This window comes from Lycorma delicatula, chromosome 11, assembly GCF_047948215.1.
Source record: "Lycorma delicatula isolate Av1 chromosome 11, ASM4794821v1, whole genome shotgun sequence".
In the NCBI taxonomy this organism is placed as follows: Eukaryota; Metazoa; Arthropoda; class Insecta; order Hemiptera; family Fulgoridae; genus Lycorma; species Lycorma delicatula.
Window position 1 is genome coordinate 4,609,109 of NC_134465.1, and position 14,848 is coordinate 4,623,956.

Genomic DNA, 14,848 nt, shown 5'->3' on the forward strand with positions numbered 1-14,848 from the left:
ATTTGTTCATTCCAAGCAAATTATTCATCTAATAAAATAGCCAGAAAGGAGATGCTGTTACTGTACGAGACTCAAAAATCCTGTTATTAGGTGATGGAAAAATTATGCAATCAGCAATGTTAATCAAAAATACTGTCATGATGTTCTTAACAGCTGAACTCTTGTTCTTCCAATCCACGCTCTATTTTTTTTTATTCCACTTAATAATGGTGAATCCACATCTCATCATAGGTTAGAATACTGTCAAAAAGCATCACCTCCTGGGCGAAACCATTGTTTCAGTTCTGGGCATATGCAAAGTGTTGTCTCCTTATGGTGGTCTATCGACTCTTTTGGAAACCATCTTCTGTTTGTTTTACGGTATGTGCTTTTAGGCAGTCCTTATATTCACAATTATATACCAGTATATAACTGTGAATATATACATAAATTTTTAAATGTTAACTTACCCTTAATTTATATTTATGAATGTGTAGTCTTGTTAAAAAGAATAGTAACTTATCGTTTACCTTATTGTTTCTATCAAAAAACGACCGCAAAACCTTTTTCCTCTTTACGTATTTAACTCAATACTTGGGCTTACAAGAAAGGGCCTTATTATGCTTCTTATTCCATATCTAATAAATTATCTATCTATTAAAAAAATCTTCTGACTAATTTATTTAAAATACAAGTAAAAAATCTTATCTTACAGAAACAATATTACTCTGTTGATGAATTTTTAAATAATACTAATTTAAAAATTGAAAAAACCCTGAATCTTCTGTAACTGTTAAACCTGCACATAAACATGTGCTACAATAATCTTCATTAATGCCTTTTGATTTTTGAATTATTTGGCTGTTATCTTTTGTATTTAATATCTTCATACATTTTACAAAACATAATTTCATGATTTTATATTGTACGTAAATAAATAATATGGACTTTAATCGCTTCTAATTTTTATTTTCTAATCGTGCATTTTGTGATGCTACTCTGATTGCATGTAATTATACAATAAATTATTTATAATAATTATAATTAAAATAATCATTAGCAGAGGATGTGGGGTGATGAGACGTATAAGGATGTGGAAGACACAGGATGTGGATTTATTAAGAATTCTCGTTTTCTTAATAAATTTATTACCTGTTGCAAGCAAAATATTTGAAAAATTAATATATGTATATCGTATCAAACATGTTAACCACAGAATATAATTAAAGTTAGAAGAGTAAGCCAGTCAAAAAGTAAAATAAATCTTTATTATCCTCAAATAACACAGTTACAATTAAACAAGATAGAAAATTCAGCCGATTATTTCAAGTACATAACCTAATCTTTATTTATAATTATAACATTCAAAACATAAATTATTTTAAATCTACATTTGATTCGATAAAAAATAAAAAGACATTTCAATCCTATTTTCTCCTGTATGCATCATCTTCAGTTTAATATTCTAAACTGTAATATTTTGTCTCTATATTTTAGTATAAATATATATTATTCTGATTTGATTATAAGATAAAAAATTACGCTAAGCAAACCGTGTTTTTCATGGTACTGAATTAAGGAGAATTTATATACACAGTATTCATGAAGTATAGTAACACTGAAATAAATTTCAACTCTTAAAATGAGATTCAGCAAATGGTTTTACCTAAAAAAAATAAATTTTTTGGTTAAAAAACCTACCGCATCCCAAGGTCCCCTCCTCTTCAGGGCCAATTCAAAAATGTTTAAAGGAAAGGTTAGAGTTGTGATACGTTATTCTAATACGTAACTCTTAACTAAAATGGTGGTCATTTAATGTTTTTTTAGTTATGTACAAAAGTAACTCTTAAACAGCAGTTATTATTATTTTTTTAATACCGGTAGCATGTCATTTTAATAATTAAATACCAATGTTTTAACACGATTTGAAATGTGCTGTTGTATGAGAAAATAAATGAAATTAAAAATTAAAGAGAAAGAGATGAGTTCATGGAAAATTAGAGTTGTTTTAGAGGATACATATTAACAATATCTGTAATCAAACAAACAAGAAGAGTAATGAATGTAGGCGGGTTAAAATGGTACACTACTTGTAGAAGAGGTGTGAATAAAGGAGATGAGGCGATGGTACTCACGCAGCAGCTCTTTCTTATGTAATACAACTGTCAGTTCCAGTTTTATTTTGAAAATAAAATTATTGGATTATCTTAGACAATTATTTTTTTATTATTTTATTTTGAAAAAATTGCATACTTTTATAATATTAACAATGTTAATTCTACCCTACTGACATTTGTGTGTGTCTGTCTGTCTGTAGTGTGTCCGTCCCGCTTAGGTTAGCACATAAAACACCAGTAGTGCGAGTGATGTCATTCCATACAAAAAGTAATAATGTGCTCAGATAACAGGCACTGGAATGTATAGATCGCTAGCGGAAAATCCCGATTCGTTAGTAGATGTCCCGTGGTGGTCAAGTGTATACTTGTTATATTATTATATATTTATTACTTGCACTTGTTATTATTTATACTTGTAATATATATTTATTTCTTTAACCAAAATATACGCAATACATATGTTATTAATATATTTTTTAAATTATGTTTTGCAGTTAAAGAAGAATTCGACGGTCATGTGTTTAAGAAATTTGAGCATAAAGATGGTTTATGCGATGGAATGAGATTTACTGTTAGAAGAATGGAGAATAATGTTTTAAAGTGCAAAATTTCGACTAGAGGTAAGCAAGGAGAAACAATGTATATTCCAAGAATAACTTTGATCGATGAGAGTACAAAAGGGTTTTCATTGAAGAGACTTCAGTTTCCTCTGCGATTAGCTTTTTGTATGAAAAAAGTTTTGAATTGGTCGGTATTGATTTGAGAGGAGAAATTTTTGGGCATGGACAGTTGTTTGTTGCGTTATCAAGAGTAAAAAGCATGGAGTGGAATGAAAGTGAAATTGTCTTCTGAGCGTAGAAATAAACGAGTGAAAATGTTGTTTTTAAAGAAATTTTGGATGGTCTAGACCGATAAGTGGAACAGTGAATTTTTTATTGAAAAGAAGAGTTTATTAAATACGATAAAAGAATTTCAAGGTTTTTTGTTTGTATGTTCATTAATAAATTTAAATTATACTATATAATATCATTTCGTAACTTATCCTTTATGATTTTTTTTCTCTGAGCCCCCTTCAAAAAAAAATTCAAATTCCGACGCCTATCCCTCACTTTTTCTGTTTAGTCTCTGGAACCACCTTAAGTAATAACTTCAGAGGATGAATGAGGATGATATGTATGAATGATGTATATTCTTGTACAGTCTCGACCGTTCCCGGGATGTGTGGTTAATTGAAACTGAACCGCCATAGAATACCAGCACCGTCTAGTATTCAAATCAAAATAAAAGTAACTGCCTTCACTAAGGACCAATCTAAACCAGATTTAATCGGGAAGATTTCCTGATATATTTTTGCTTTCAATTTTCATCATTCAAAAAATATTTTTCACACAAGATGTACAGTTTTGAACACCTAATAGTCTCATTCCAAGACATCGCCTGCCAAGGGAACCCACCCTAGTTTCAGAGGGCATGCCATAGGCGGGAGAAGCTACTAATATAAATTAAAATAATTAAATTAATAAATAGCACACATAATAAATAAAGAACCAGACTTAATAGAGAAGGAGATGAAATCTGGCAGAAAATAGTGATACATTTTCTGTCATAAGTTGGTTGTTTGTCAATCGATTTTCAAAACTAAGGTGTCATTTTGTTCTAAAAAAAATGCTTAGCATTTTCTTAAGAACACATAATATGATAAAAATTTACACGGTCACCGTTAACATTAATATAGTGAAATACTAAAATAATATAAATAAATAATTAATAAAATGAAATATTTTATTTATTAGACAATGTTGTTAAAAATGTGTGTGTATCATCCTCATTCATCCTCTGAAGTTATTGTTCACTTCTCAATCCGATTTTCATATATAAATTTATTAATAAATACAAAATGCCGGAGAGAAGGAAAATCGAAGGGAAATGTAACATTTTTCCTTTCACTTTTACACCTAGAATCTGTAATGTATAAGCCTACCGTTTTAGATACACACCTGTTTACAATTGGCAATTCTTCAGAATGTCTTAACATCACTCCCAAGTGCAAAATAAAATTCATTTCACAACAGAAATTCTATGAATACCTTTTAACAGTATTAGAAATAAGTTAAATTAATCAATATTTTTAATAATTTTTTTATTTTAATTTCTGCTGACACAGGGGGAACCCGATGGGTTAAGTCCTACAGGATAATTTACAGAGAGGTAGTCAGTCAACTCTAATGGATCTTGGGTCAATTGATGTGCTGCTTAATGGCAGTTTCGGTTGGTCCAGGGGTGCTTAAATAAAATTAAGGGAGAAAAAAGGGAATGTTGGTATTGTGAAGCCGTTGCTTTTCACATATATTTATGTTTTATTTACTTTTTAAATTTTAATATCGGGGTCCTTTGCATCCTGTAAGTATGTTCAGTTTTTGTGTCTAAATTTTCTGTCTTGTTTAGTTTGGTGTTTTTAAATAAAATGTAAGGGCCCTGTCCACCCTTACATATGACAAACCTGATTGTGATTTAATCCCCATTTTAAAGAGTGTGATGAGGGCTAATGACTGTAGCAGTTGATGCTCATATAACCAAAAAAATAATAATAATATCCTAGAGAAAAGATTTTATTAATATTATTTTTAAATTTAATAATAAACATAAAATGGGTATAATTCGTATTAAAATAATCAGAAGTACAAAATTTTTTATATTTTAATTTATTATTCAGGAAAAATCACAATATTTAATTAAACAAAAGCTATGAAAATTTTAACATCTTTTTTTTAAATAATAGATTTTTTTTTTGTACAGATATTATATGTTAATCACTTTAAAACTGATATTATTGTGAATTAAAATTGCATAAAATTATAGAATAAATAGTAACTTATACCTGTGATTTCAATTCAATTTGTATAAGTATTTTATTATAAATAAAAATAAATAAGCTATATTAATTATTATTTATAATTTATACCTCCAAGACGGATGTCAACAACTATAGAAGTATTTCATTGTTGCCAGTGACTTATAAAATACTGTGAAAATGTTATTGAATAGATTAGAACCCCAAATAGATCACATATAGAAGGGTGTGAAGAAGGATTTAAAAAAGGACGATCATATTCAGAATAAATACAAAGTGTGATCGATTCTAAAATATTACGTATCCAGAAACAAACCTTTCTTATATCTTTTACAAAATTTCAGAAAGCGTATGATTTTGTGGACAGAGACTTTTTTCAAATTTTGAGAGAATATGAGTTGACCAGAAAAATTTGAACCTCATTAAACTCACTCTTACAAACACATTCTCTAAATTTAAAATTACAGCAAATATAGGCAAACCTTTCCTAGTCAAAAAAGGGCTGAGACGAGGTGATGAACTATCACCGAACCTATTTAAACTGGTTTTGAACAAAATAAAGAAAATCTTTTGTGAGATTGATGATTTGAGTGCAAAGATCAGATACAAAAACCGAAACATCAAAAAACAGGATGCCTATTTTTTGTTGAAAACCTATATAAATAATTAAAGTAATATTTTACATTCACAATAATATTTTATACAATGATATTTATTTAATACAAACATTTTTATTATTTATGTATAAATGGCAATTTTTTAATATATTTTTTTAATTTTTGTTAACGTTTTTAACATATTGCAATGCCATACAAAAATATAAGCTAAAACAATCATTTTTTTATATTTTGGTTAAAACTATACCTTTCAATCCCCATGCACAACAAACAGCTTTTGTCATAATGCATTTCATTTTGTAACACAAATCAATAAATATTAATACATATCAATTAGTTCTGTTTTATCAATCTATCCAACCACCCCGAGGGGCCTGCACCATATCAATCTGTAGTTAAAATAAACATAACAATTACTTAACAATTACATAACAATTACAATTATATATATATATATATATATATATATATATATATATATATATTTTGTATATTACAATAGAAAATTATAAGAAACTTTTATCATATTCGCTGTTGTATGTCATTACGGCCTGCTTATTATAATAACTTTTAAAAAAATTATCCAAGTATAACTGTTCAATATTACCAAAAGATGTCAAAGTAATTGTAAGCGGTTAAAACCATGTCAATATAAAAACACTATTACATGTATGTATACATACATACATACATACATACATATATATATATATATATATATATATAAATATATTTTTTTATCTGAAATGGAATATTAATAGTTTCAACAAAAAAAATCTGTATGACACCATAATTATTAAAATTAGTAATAACATACAAAATAATATACAAATATATCAGAATAAATTGTGAAGATATAAATCACATTTAAAGTTTATGATCATAAAAATGTTATATGTAAAAGAAATTAACAAAAAATGACCAGTAAATTTACCATCAATTTATTTAAAAGATTTATTAAATATACCAAAGCGATACAAGAATATTAAGTATGTTGGCAATGAATCTTTGCAGATGATCTACTAAAAATATCAATTGTCAATTTACAGAAAAACTTTGTAATTAAAATAAACATTTTTATATAAATAGGGAATACAAGTAAAGTAATCAGCAACAGATTGTCATTATTAAACCAGAACCAAATATCTAGAAAAAAAAAGGAAAAACATTTAAGAATAATTTTTAAATTATTAAGCAAATAAAAACAAACACGGGAAAGAATTACAATAAAGGAATCAACACTTTTAAATCAACAAATTATTTTATAAACAAAAAATAAAGAAACAATTATTTGTTATTATAAAAAGAAATAAGTAAAGTAATTACAGTAATTACAGTAAAAAAAGCAGTAAAGTAATCATAATAACTTTTTAAACCAAATAACATTACTTGACATAAAATACAAAACATTAAAAAAAAATTGCATAATTAAAACAGAAGTATTAATAGTATTTATAAATTAAAGATAATAATTATTAGGTACAGTATAAAATAATGGCCAATCATAAATAAAATTCAAAAAAGGTAGACCGAACGAACAATTGTACCAGTGTAAAGTAAATAGAAAATGAGCTCATTGTAAAAAAAATAGGAAAACTTAATGTTATTATAATAATTATTTTATCTCCTCTTAGCAGGTAGTGTTGCTTGAGTATGATGCATGCAGCCTTCTACATTTTCTGCCCAATCACAGACATTTTCAGGGTGAACAAAAGATTTTATGGGAATAGCATATGATGTTTTCTTTCACCTTCACACATATAGTACAAACTGCAATCTGCTTTATCTGGGTGGTATGATAATCGTCTTCCACTTCACATGACACTGCATTTCCTGTGGAAAAAATATATTCATTATAATCTTAGTTCTCTGAAGAAAAATATTAAAATTTTTAGAGATTTTGCTGGTTTCACAACTTAAAAAAGGAAATTATATCATATTTTTCCTGATGTATACTAGCTTTTCCATTCTTTTTTATGATTATGATACACATACAGCAACAACTGAGATAAAGAAGACACTGTCAGACTAACTTTCTCTGATAATAATGATGTTCACTATACACAATGGCCAGTCCCCACAGTAAACAGAGTGAAAATGTAATGTGTAGTACTGAACATCACCGGTATTTTTTTTTAGACAAATGCAAAAGTATATTCATTTAAGTAAAGAAGGCACAGGAAAATCCCTAATAAGCCCATCGTGAAATACTAGGTGTATTTTTGAGTACGGGTATATGTCATTTTGTGAGTGACTTGTGACACACATTAAGTTGCCTATTACAATAACAATACTCACACATAAATTAAATAGTTACTCCTAGATCATAAAATGCTTTTGGATTTAGCAGAAATATAATTATTTTATCTAAACGTTTTTTAAAATTTAAACTACAGTCCAACTCTTGTTCAGATCGGTTGAGTCCAACTCAACTGATCTGAAATTTGCTTTCTCTGTAAGTATATGAAGAGAAAGAAGCAGGCCGGTACACAATATAATAGTTGCTAAACAACTATAGAACAGGGAATAGAAACGTTGAAGGAAATTGATATACTCTGATAGGTTTGTGAACTGCATTGCTCCATCCATCTCTCAGCAATTATCTAAAAGGTATGTGGCCCCCTGTGTGGCCTTGTAGTATTTGTTGATGAAGGTGTTGACAGGTCTTGAAAATCTCAATAATCGGTTTGGAAGGATGAATATTTTTGTGTTTTATATAGGTATGTAGAATGCCGTCATGAGCAGAATGTCTGTCGTGTTATTTTGGTATGTCTACATTTAGAAGATTCATAGAGAAGATTGTGTTGCATCCAGTTGCTTTTAAGATAATATCTACAATTATAATTAAAAGAAACAAGTAAATAATCACACTTAAATACAATTAGTGTTTGAGTATGGCTCAAAGAACTGTAATTCATTACTGCCAGTAAAGAATATAAAAAGCTAATATAGAAAGTAATTATCTTAAATTTCAAATTTATTGTACCTTTTTATCACAAATAATAGAAAATTCACTTTCATTTGTTTTAAATAAATACTGATTACAAATACAATTTACTTAAAAATTACATTACGTTAGGGATACAGGCACAATTAAAATTAGGCACTTACATCAGTTCAAAAAGTAAAAAAACAGTAACATGTAAGGGGTTCAAATCGATTAAGAGTTCTACTTTTAGCTAGCTACTTGAACCTGAGGTAGTAGCATCGCAAATCAATATCAGGAATATTATCTACTCACTCAAGTAAAGGATTACCACCACTTAACCCTCCAGTGGGGGGTCTGGGTGAATGGTTTATAATGCAGTCAGATAATTCCACAGGGCGTACAATTTTAGGAATGGAAGACTGGTTTGCTTAATAAAGAAAGGTTAAATTTGTTTTCAGGTAGCTGTTTAATACGTAAAGAATAGAGATTAGTTGAGGCATACACATTTGAGCTGAGGTTGCTGATCACTAATACGCAGAACCCATCCTAGGTACCATAATTTCTCAGGAAATGAAAGTGGAAACTCAGTGTCCACAGAGAAGCTTACTCCTACTGATGGGGGTGTTTTTCTTATTATGTGGTCCACTACAGATAGATGGACTGTATTTTTAATTATTCAGTCTCTTCATCGATCCTGGATCCATTCTTCCCTTGGGGTGTCTAATGGGTTTTATCTTTATCTGATTTCTAACTGGGTCTGTGCTGTGGATATGGACACTTTAGATAAATGTAAGTGGTATATTCTCAAAAATACAAACAAGGGAAAAAGAATGCATTGAGAAACAAGTACTAGGAAAACTGAAACTGTTAATAATGTTGATTTCTTTTAACAGAGTAACAGTATTTAAAATAACACCCAATTTCAAATAATTTGTAAAAGTGGAGATGTTAAGGGAATGAAGAAGATTTATTGTATTCCAGAAGATGAAGGAAAAGTAATAAAAGATTAGGAATAAAAAAGTCTATAAGAAATAAAACAAATGGAGCTTTATAATTACATAAATTTAAAGTTATTGTGAGATTGAACTACATAAATAAAATTACTGTGAATAAGTTTTCACATATAAATAATAAAATATGAGGGAAATTTATTGTAATTAATGGACAATGAAAGACATCACTTATATTTTTTTATATTCCTCAACAGCTGAAGTCTGTTACATATCAAAATCCCATTTTGATTTATAACAATATTTTTGATAAAGTGAAAAATACAATGGAAAAACATTTCTTTCTTTTCCTAGTATGCCTGCCTGGTGTTGGATGCTCATTCTTGGAGATGTTTGTACGTTACTAATTTTCATGAACGATTTGGATTTAATGTAAGTTCGCTTACAACCGATGAGATTATTTATTCATCTTCTAAGCAACAGCAGTTTTATACTCACTTACAGTCTCTTAGTGATATCTGAATTTTATAGTGAATAAAAAATGCCAAGCCTTATTCAAATTTAAATTTTGTGACAGCCACTCTGGCAAACTAACAGATATTAAGTTATGGCAGCTAATGGACATCCTCAGTAAAGAATCATTTATTTAACTACAGATGTGCGAGCAGAAATTTAGTGGAAAAAAATTCAGTTGATATTTATAAACTGACATTAATAACTCTACATAATGATTATAGAGATTATATTATTTTTATATATTAGATAATGAGATTGTTATTAAAAATGTGTCAATTCTAAACATACAGAATGAGGAGGATATGGTTTCTTTAATAATTATTTAACCGTGTTGCAAAAAGTAAAGGTTATTTGGATACTCAAAATTCACAAAAACAATTTATATTCTACTCCACAGTTAAACTAATTTCATACAGCTTGGAACAATAAGATAATTCTTACATTAAGTAAGTAAATTAAACTAGCAAATTAAAAATTGGTTATCGTTATACAGAATGTATACAGTATAATTTATTATTTTATTTTTGGTAAAGAACTTACGATCTTTAGTTGTATAACCACCACCACCACTAACAGGATTAGAAGTTTCCTAAGGACCATCATATTCCAATTTTACTGTGTTACCATCTAATTCTTGTCCCATTGCATTCATTAATGGGAATTTTCCTGTTCCACAAGACCCTCTGAAGTCTTCCATAACTACAGACCAAACCATGATACCTCCAAAATCCTTCTTCTTTTAACCAAGCCATCTACAAATGAAAAAAATAAATATAATTAGTAATAGTTATTTATACCTTAAAAAAACTGCATCTTGTAAAAATCTGTAGTTCTTTTTGATGTTTACTGCAACAGTAAACAGCTTAATCACTTTACATATTGGCTGCCAACTCTGTAGGATTTACGAAGCCTCCTGTGTGTTCTTAAATTCTGAGTCTGTTGCGTATGGAGTTTCACTATTGTTTAAAACTCTCCTCCATTCAATCGTCACCCATTTAGCATGTTTATTTTATTTTAAATACACACAATATGAAATTTACTTCATTATCTAAAGTTGTATTAAGAGATTTTTATTTTTGTAATACAGTAATTTGATCAGTTTGGATTTTTCAGATAACTCAGCCGATAAATTTTTTCTTTCATTTAACTATTTTTAGTGTAAGGTGATACACAATAGGCATAGATTTACAAATAACTTATATAGACCACTACTATTGAAAAAAAAAAAGTGCTTTATTGACAAGGCAAAAGTAAGTTAAATTTATCAAATGAATTTACTTCACAGTAAATAATAATAATAAAAATTGAATAATTCATTCAATGGAATAAATGATAGATTTGCATAAAATTCATGTAATAATTTATTTAATTTAATGGAATTTACAACTACATAAATTCAGACGTTTGGCTACCTCTGTTATATCCATTGAATTGCAGACCGTGATTATTAATTTGCAGTATCATTATAACAACATTTATATTACACAAGTAAATGCAATTTTACCCATCATGCCTGATAAAGGCATTTGAGGTTCTTTATAGATTGTTGGTGTATTTCTTTGTCATGCCATTATGAATCCTGAAGTACAAAACTCTCAGTTTCTATTTCCTGAGCAAAAATTCTTTATTTAACAACAAACTTGTTCATTAATATTTTATTAAGCGACTTGCAAAAATAAAAATGATACAATATTTGAATCTTTGAGGATAAGCCTACAGTCACAAATTAAGCTTTTTATATGGAAAAATTGTTATATCTTTAATCCACTGGCAAACAGTTAAAAAAATAATTGAAGAATGAAAATATATATAAATATAAAATATTGCAATTTATGATATATTGATAAAAATAATTCAAGAAAAACTATTATTGCATTTAATGTAAAGTTATTTTATTTTAAGATGAAGAAAATTAAGGTTCTTTATTTTTTTTGTTGATTATACTTCAATTAGATTTTAACAATTGCTGTTTGTACAACAGCAATATTTGTGGATAAAAAACGGTTAATTTAATTCATACAAATTTATGAGAAGATCTTTCAAATAATTCAGTAATTTATTAAAGACTAGTCGGAACCTGGACCCCCAAGGCAAAACTTCGACTCAAGTCAGGGCCTCCCAAGGCCGCAGCGCTCGCCATTCACCCAAAGAGTTAACTTCAGTCGCCAATCCCGTCTACCTAGAAGGCTAAGCTCCCCTGGACCTGCACACTGTTCATTATCCGAGAATAATACTGATAAATAACAAATATTCAGACCTATATACTGATAAATAACAAAAAAATATAGAAACCTGAAAAAGAAACTAGAAAGACAGAATAACAGTAGCTTTTAACCTTTCTTTTTCTGTTTAGCCTTCGGAATCACCGTAAGACTTCACAGGATGATGGGTTTGAAGTGTAGTCTTGTACAGTCTAAGGTCGACCATTCCTGAGAATTGTGGTTAATTGAAACACAAGAACACCGGTATCCACGGTCTAGTATTCAAATCCGTATAACAGTAACTGCCTTTACTAGAATTTGAACGTTAGAACGGTCGACTTCCAAATCAGCTGATTTGCGATGAAGAGTTAACCACTAGACCGACCCGGTGGTTAGAATAACAATAGCTAAGGTAACTAAAGTACACACACTTTTGACGACGAAAAATTCATAACTTATTTCTTTGCCATAATAATGAAGTAAAAGAATTTATCTTTTTTTTTCCGTAATGAATATCTTTACTTTACAACTTCACGCTCCTTGGGGGTGAAGAAATAATACATATATTAATGTTCAAGGGAGCAAGAGCCTCGGTCTGTGGCTTAAAACCTTCCCTGGTGTAATACGAATGTATCCTGAAAATTTGAAAGCAATCAATCAGTTGGTTTTTCTGAGATTTTTTAAATGAAATACATCAAAAAACCTTCTCAGTTATGCCAAGAAACATGGGTAAAAATCTGGTTGCGTTTGATCAAGTGGCTTTTTGTCTATCCTGAACAAACAAAACCCCTTTTCATCTTTATGTAATAGATATAAGAGATCTAAAATAACGAGACAATTTTTTTTGACAACCACTTTAAAGTTACTAGTAAACATATGGTTATTACATGACCAGCTGATTTATATTAGGTATTAATATTTTTAGAATATTGATGCCACGTGAGACGTAAACAAACTTTTCGTGAAACGACTTTTTATTGTCCGTTACAAAAATGAGTGATACTTATTATGAGCAACGTTTTGTGTTAAACTCGGTTAGAATGCTATTGAAACTTTTTCAAAATTGAAAAAGGCATATGGAGATGGCGCTCTTGTCACAAGCTCCAGTTTTTAGGTGGTTTAAAGCATTTTCAGATGGCCAGGAATCAGCTGCGGTCGATCCACGCTCTGGAAGACCGTTAACGTCAAAAAGTGACGACAATGTTAAGCGAATCAGAGACTTGATACGGTACGACCGGCGATTAACTGTCAGAATGATTGCAGAACAATTGAATTTGAACCGTACCACAATTTATCAAATTTTGACAAACGAATCGGATATGAAAAATGTTTGTGCAAAATTGGTCCCAAAAAACGTCACTGTTGAACAGAAAAATAACAGCAATTTTCTAAGGCTAATTGAAACTAATTCTGATTTTCTAAAAAATATTATTACTGGTAATGTATCTTGGATATTTGAGTACGACCTAGAAACAAAACACCGACGAAGGAGTAACATACTTCAAATTCACTGCGTCCCAAAAAAGCAATTATGAGCAAATTAAAACAATGCAAATTTGTTTCTTCGATAGTAATGAAATTTTCCATAAAGATTGTTGCCTACAGGATAGACTGTAAATCAATATGTTTACCTAGAAAATTCTGAAAGACTCCGTAAAACAGTTGCTGGTGTCAGACCAGCCATTGAAGACAAGTGGATGCTGCATCATGACAATGCACTCTCAATTAATGAGTTTTTGGTAAAGAAAAACATTCCTGTAGTTCCTCAATCACCTTATTCACCTGACTTGAATCCCTGCGACTTTTTCCTGTTCCCGACTTTAAAAAACACCTCAAAGGACACCATTATGGAACGGTAGAAAATATTTTTAAAAAATATATATCTGAAGGATATTCCAGTTCTGAGTTCCAACACTGCTATGAAGAGTGGGAAAACTGTTTGATGTGTTGCATGGTTTATTACGGAAACGATTTTGAAAGTGAAAGAGTCCATGAACGTATAATTGGATTGTGAATAAAGTTTTTCTGAACCAGTCTCATTACTTTATTTACAGATCTCATAATTAACAATGGGAACACTCTTAATTGCAAATAATATAATTCTACACAATTCATAATATATTTATTTATAAGTAGCAATATTTAATAGGCTAATGTAGAATTTTCAAGTCTATATGATTATTTTCAGATATAGATACAAATATCATCTATGAAAACAATAACAGTGAACAGAAAACATCAACCCTACCACAATAAAAGAAGTTTACCAAGCATTGGGTAAGATGAAGAATTAGAAAGCAGCGGGAGAAGATCAGACTTTTGTAGATATCTGGAAACATGCAGGAAGATCAGCAAAATTTGCCCTTCATCAACAGCTTGTCAACATTTGGATCAAAGAACTACCACAACACTGGACAACAGCCCTAATCCATCCACTACACAAAAAAGGGGGAAAAACGACCACCAAAAATTACAGGGGAATCTCATTCCTCGAAACAACATACAAAATTGTTTCAAAAATCATACTCAGCAGGAAACAGTCGGTCCTCAACTTGAAAATGAACTAAGTGAATACCAGGGAGATTTCAGACCCTGGAGGAGCTTTCCAGATCAGATCATGAATCTCAAGCTAATAATGGATTACAAGAAAAGAAACAGACATGTGATAATGTTTGTAGATTTCAAGAA

The 14,848-nt window shown here is 29.4% G+C and overlaps 1 long non-coding RNA gene across 2 annotated transcripts in view; it reads right to left on the bottom strand.

Moving 5' to 3' along the window:
- Positions 1 to 6,916: 6,916 nt before the first annotated feature.
- LOC142332185 (uncharacterized) overlaps positions 6,917 to 14,848 on the bottom strand; it is a 30,783-nt gene continuing 22,851 nt past the window's right edge. For both annotated transcript variants that reach the window (XR_012758207.1, XR_012758208.1), the window contains 2 exons: positions 10,500 to 10,711; positions 6,917 to 7,397 (listed from right to left, as the gene is read on the bottom strand). This is a non-coding gene — a long non-coding RNA (uncharacterized LOC142332185). The remainder of the gene's footprint in view (positions 7,398 to 10,499; positions 10,712 to 14,848) is intronic.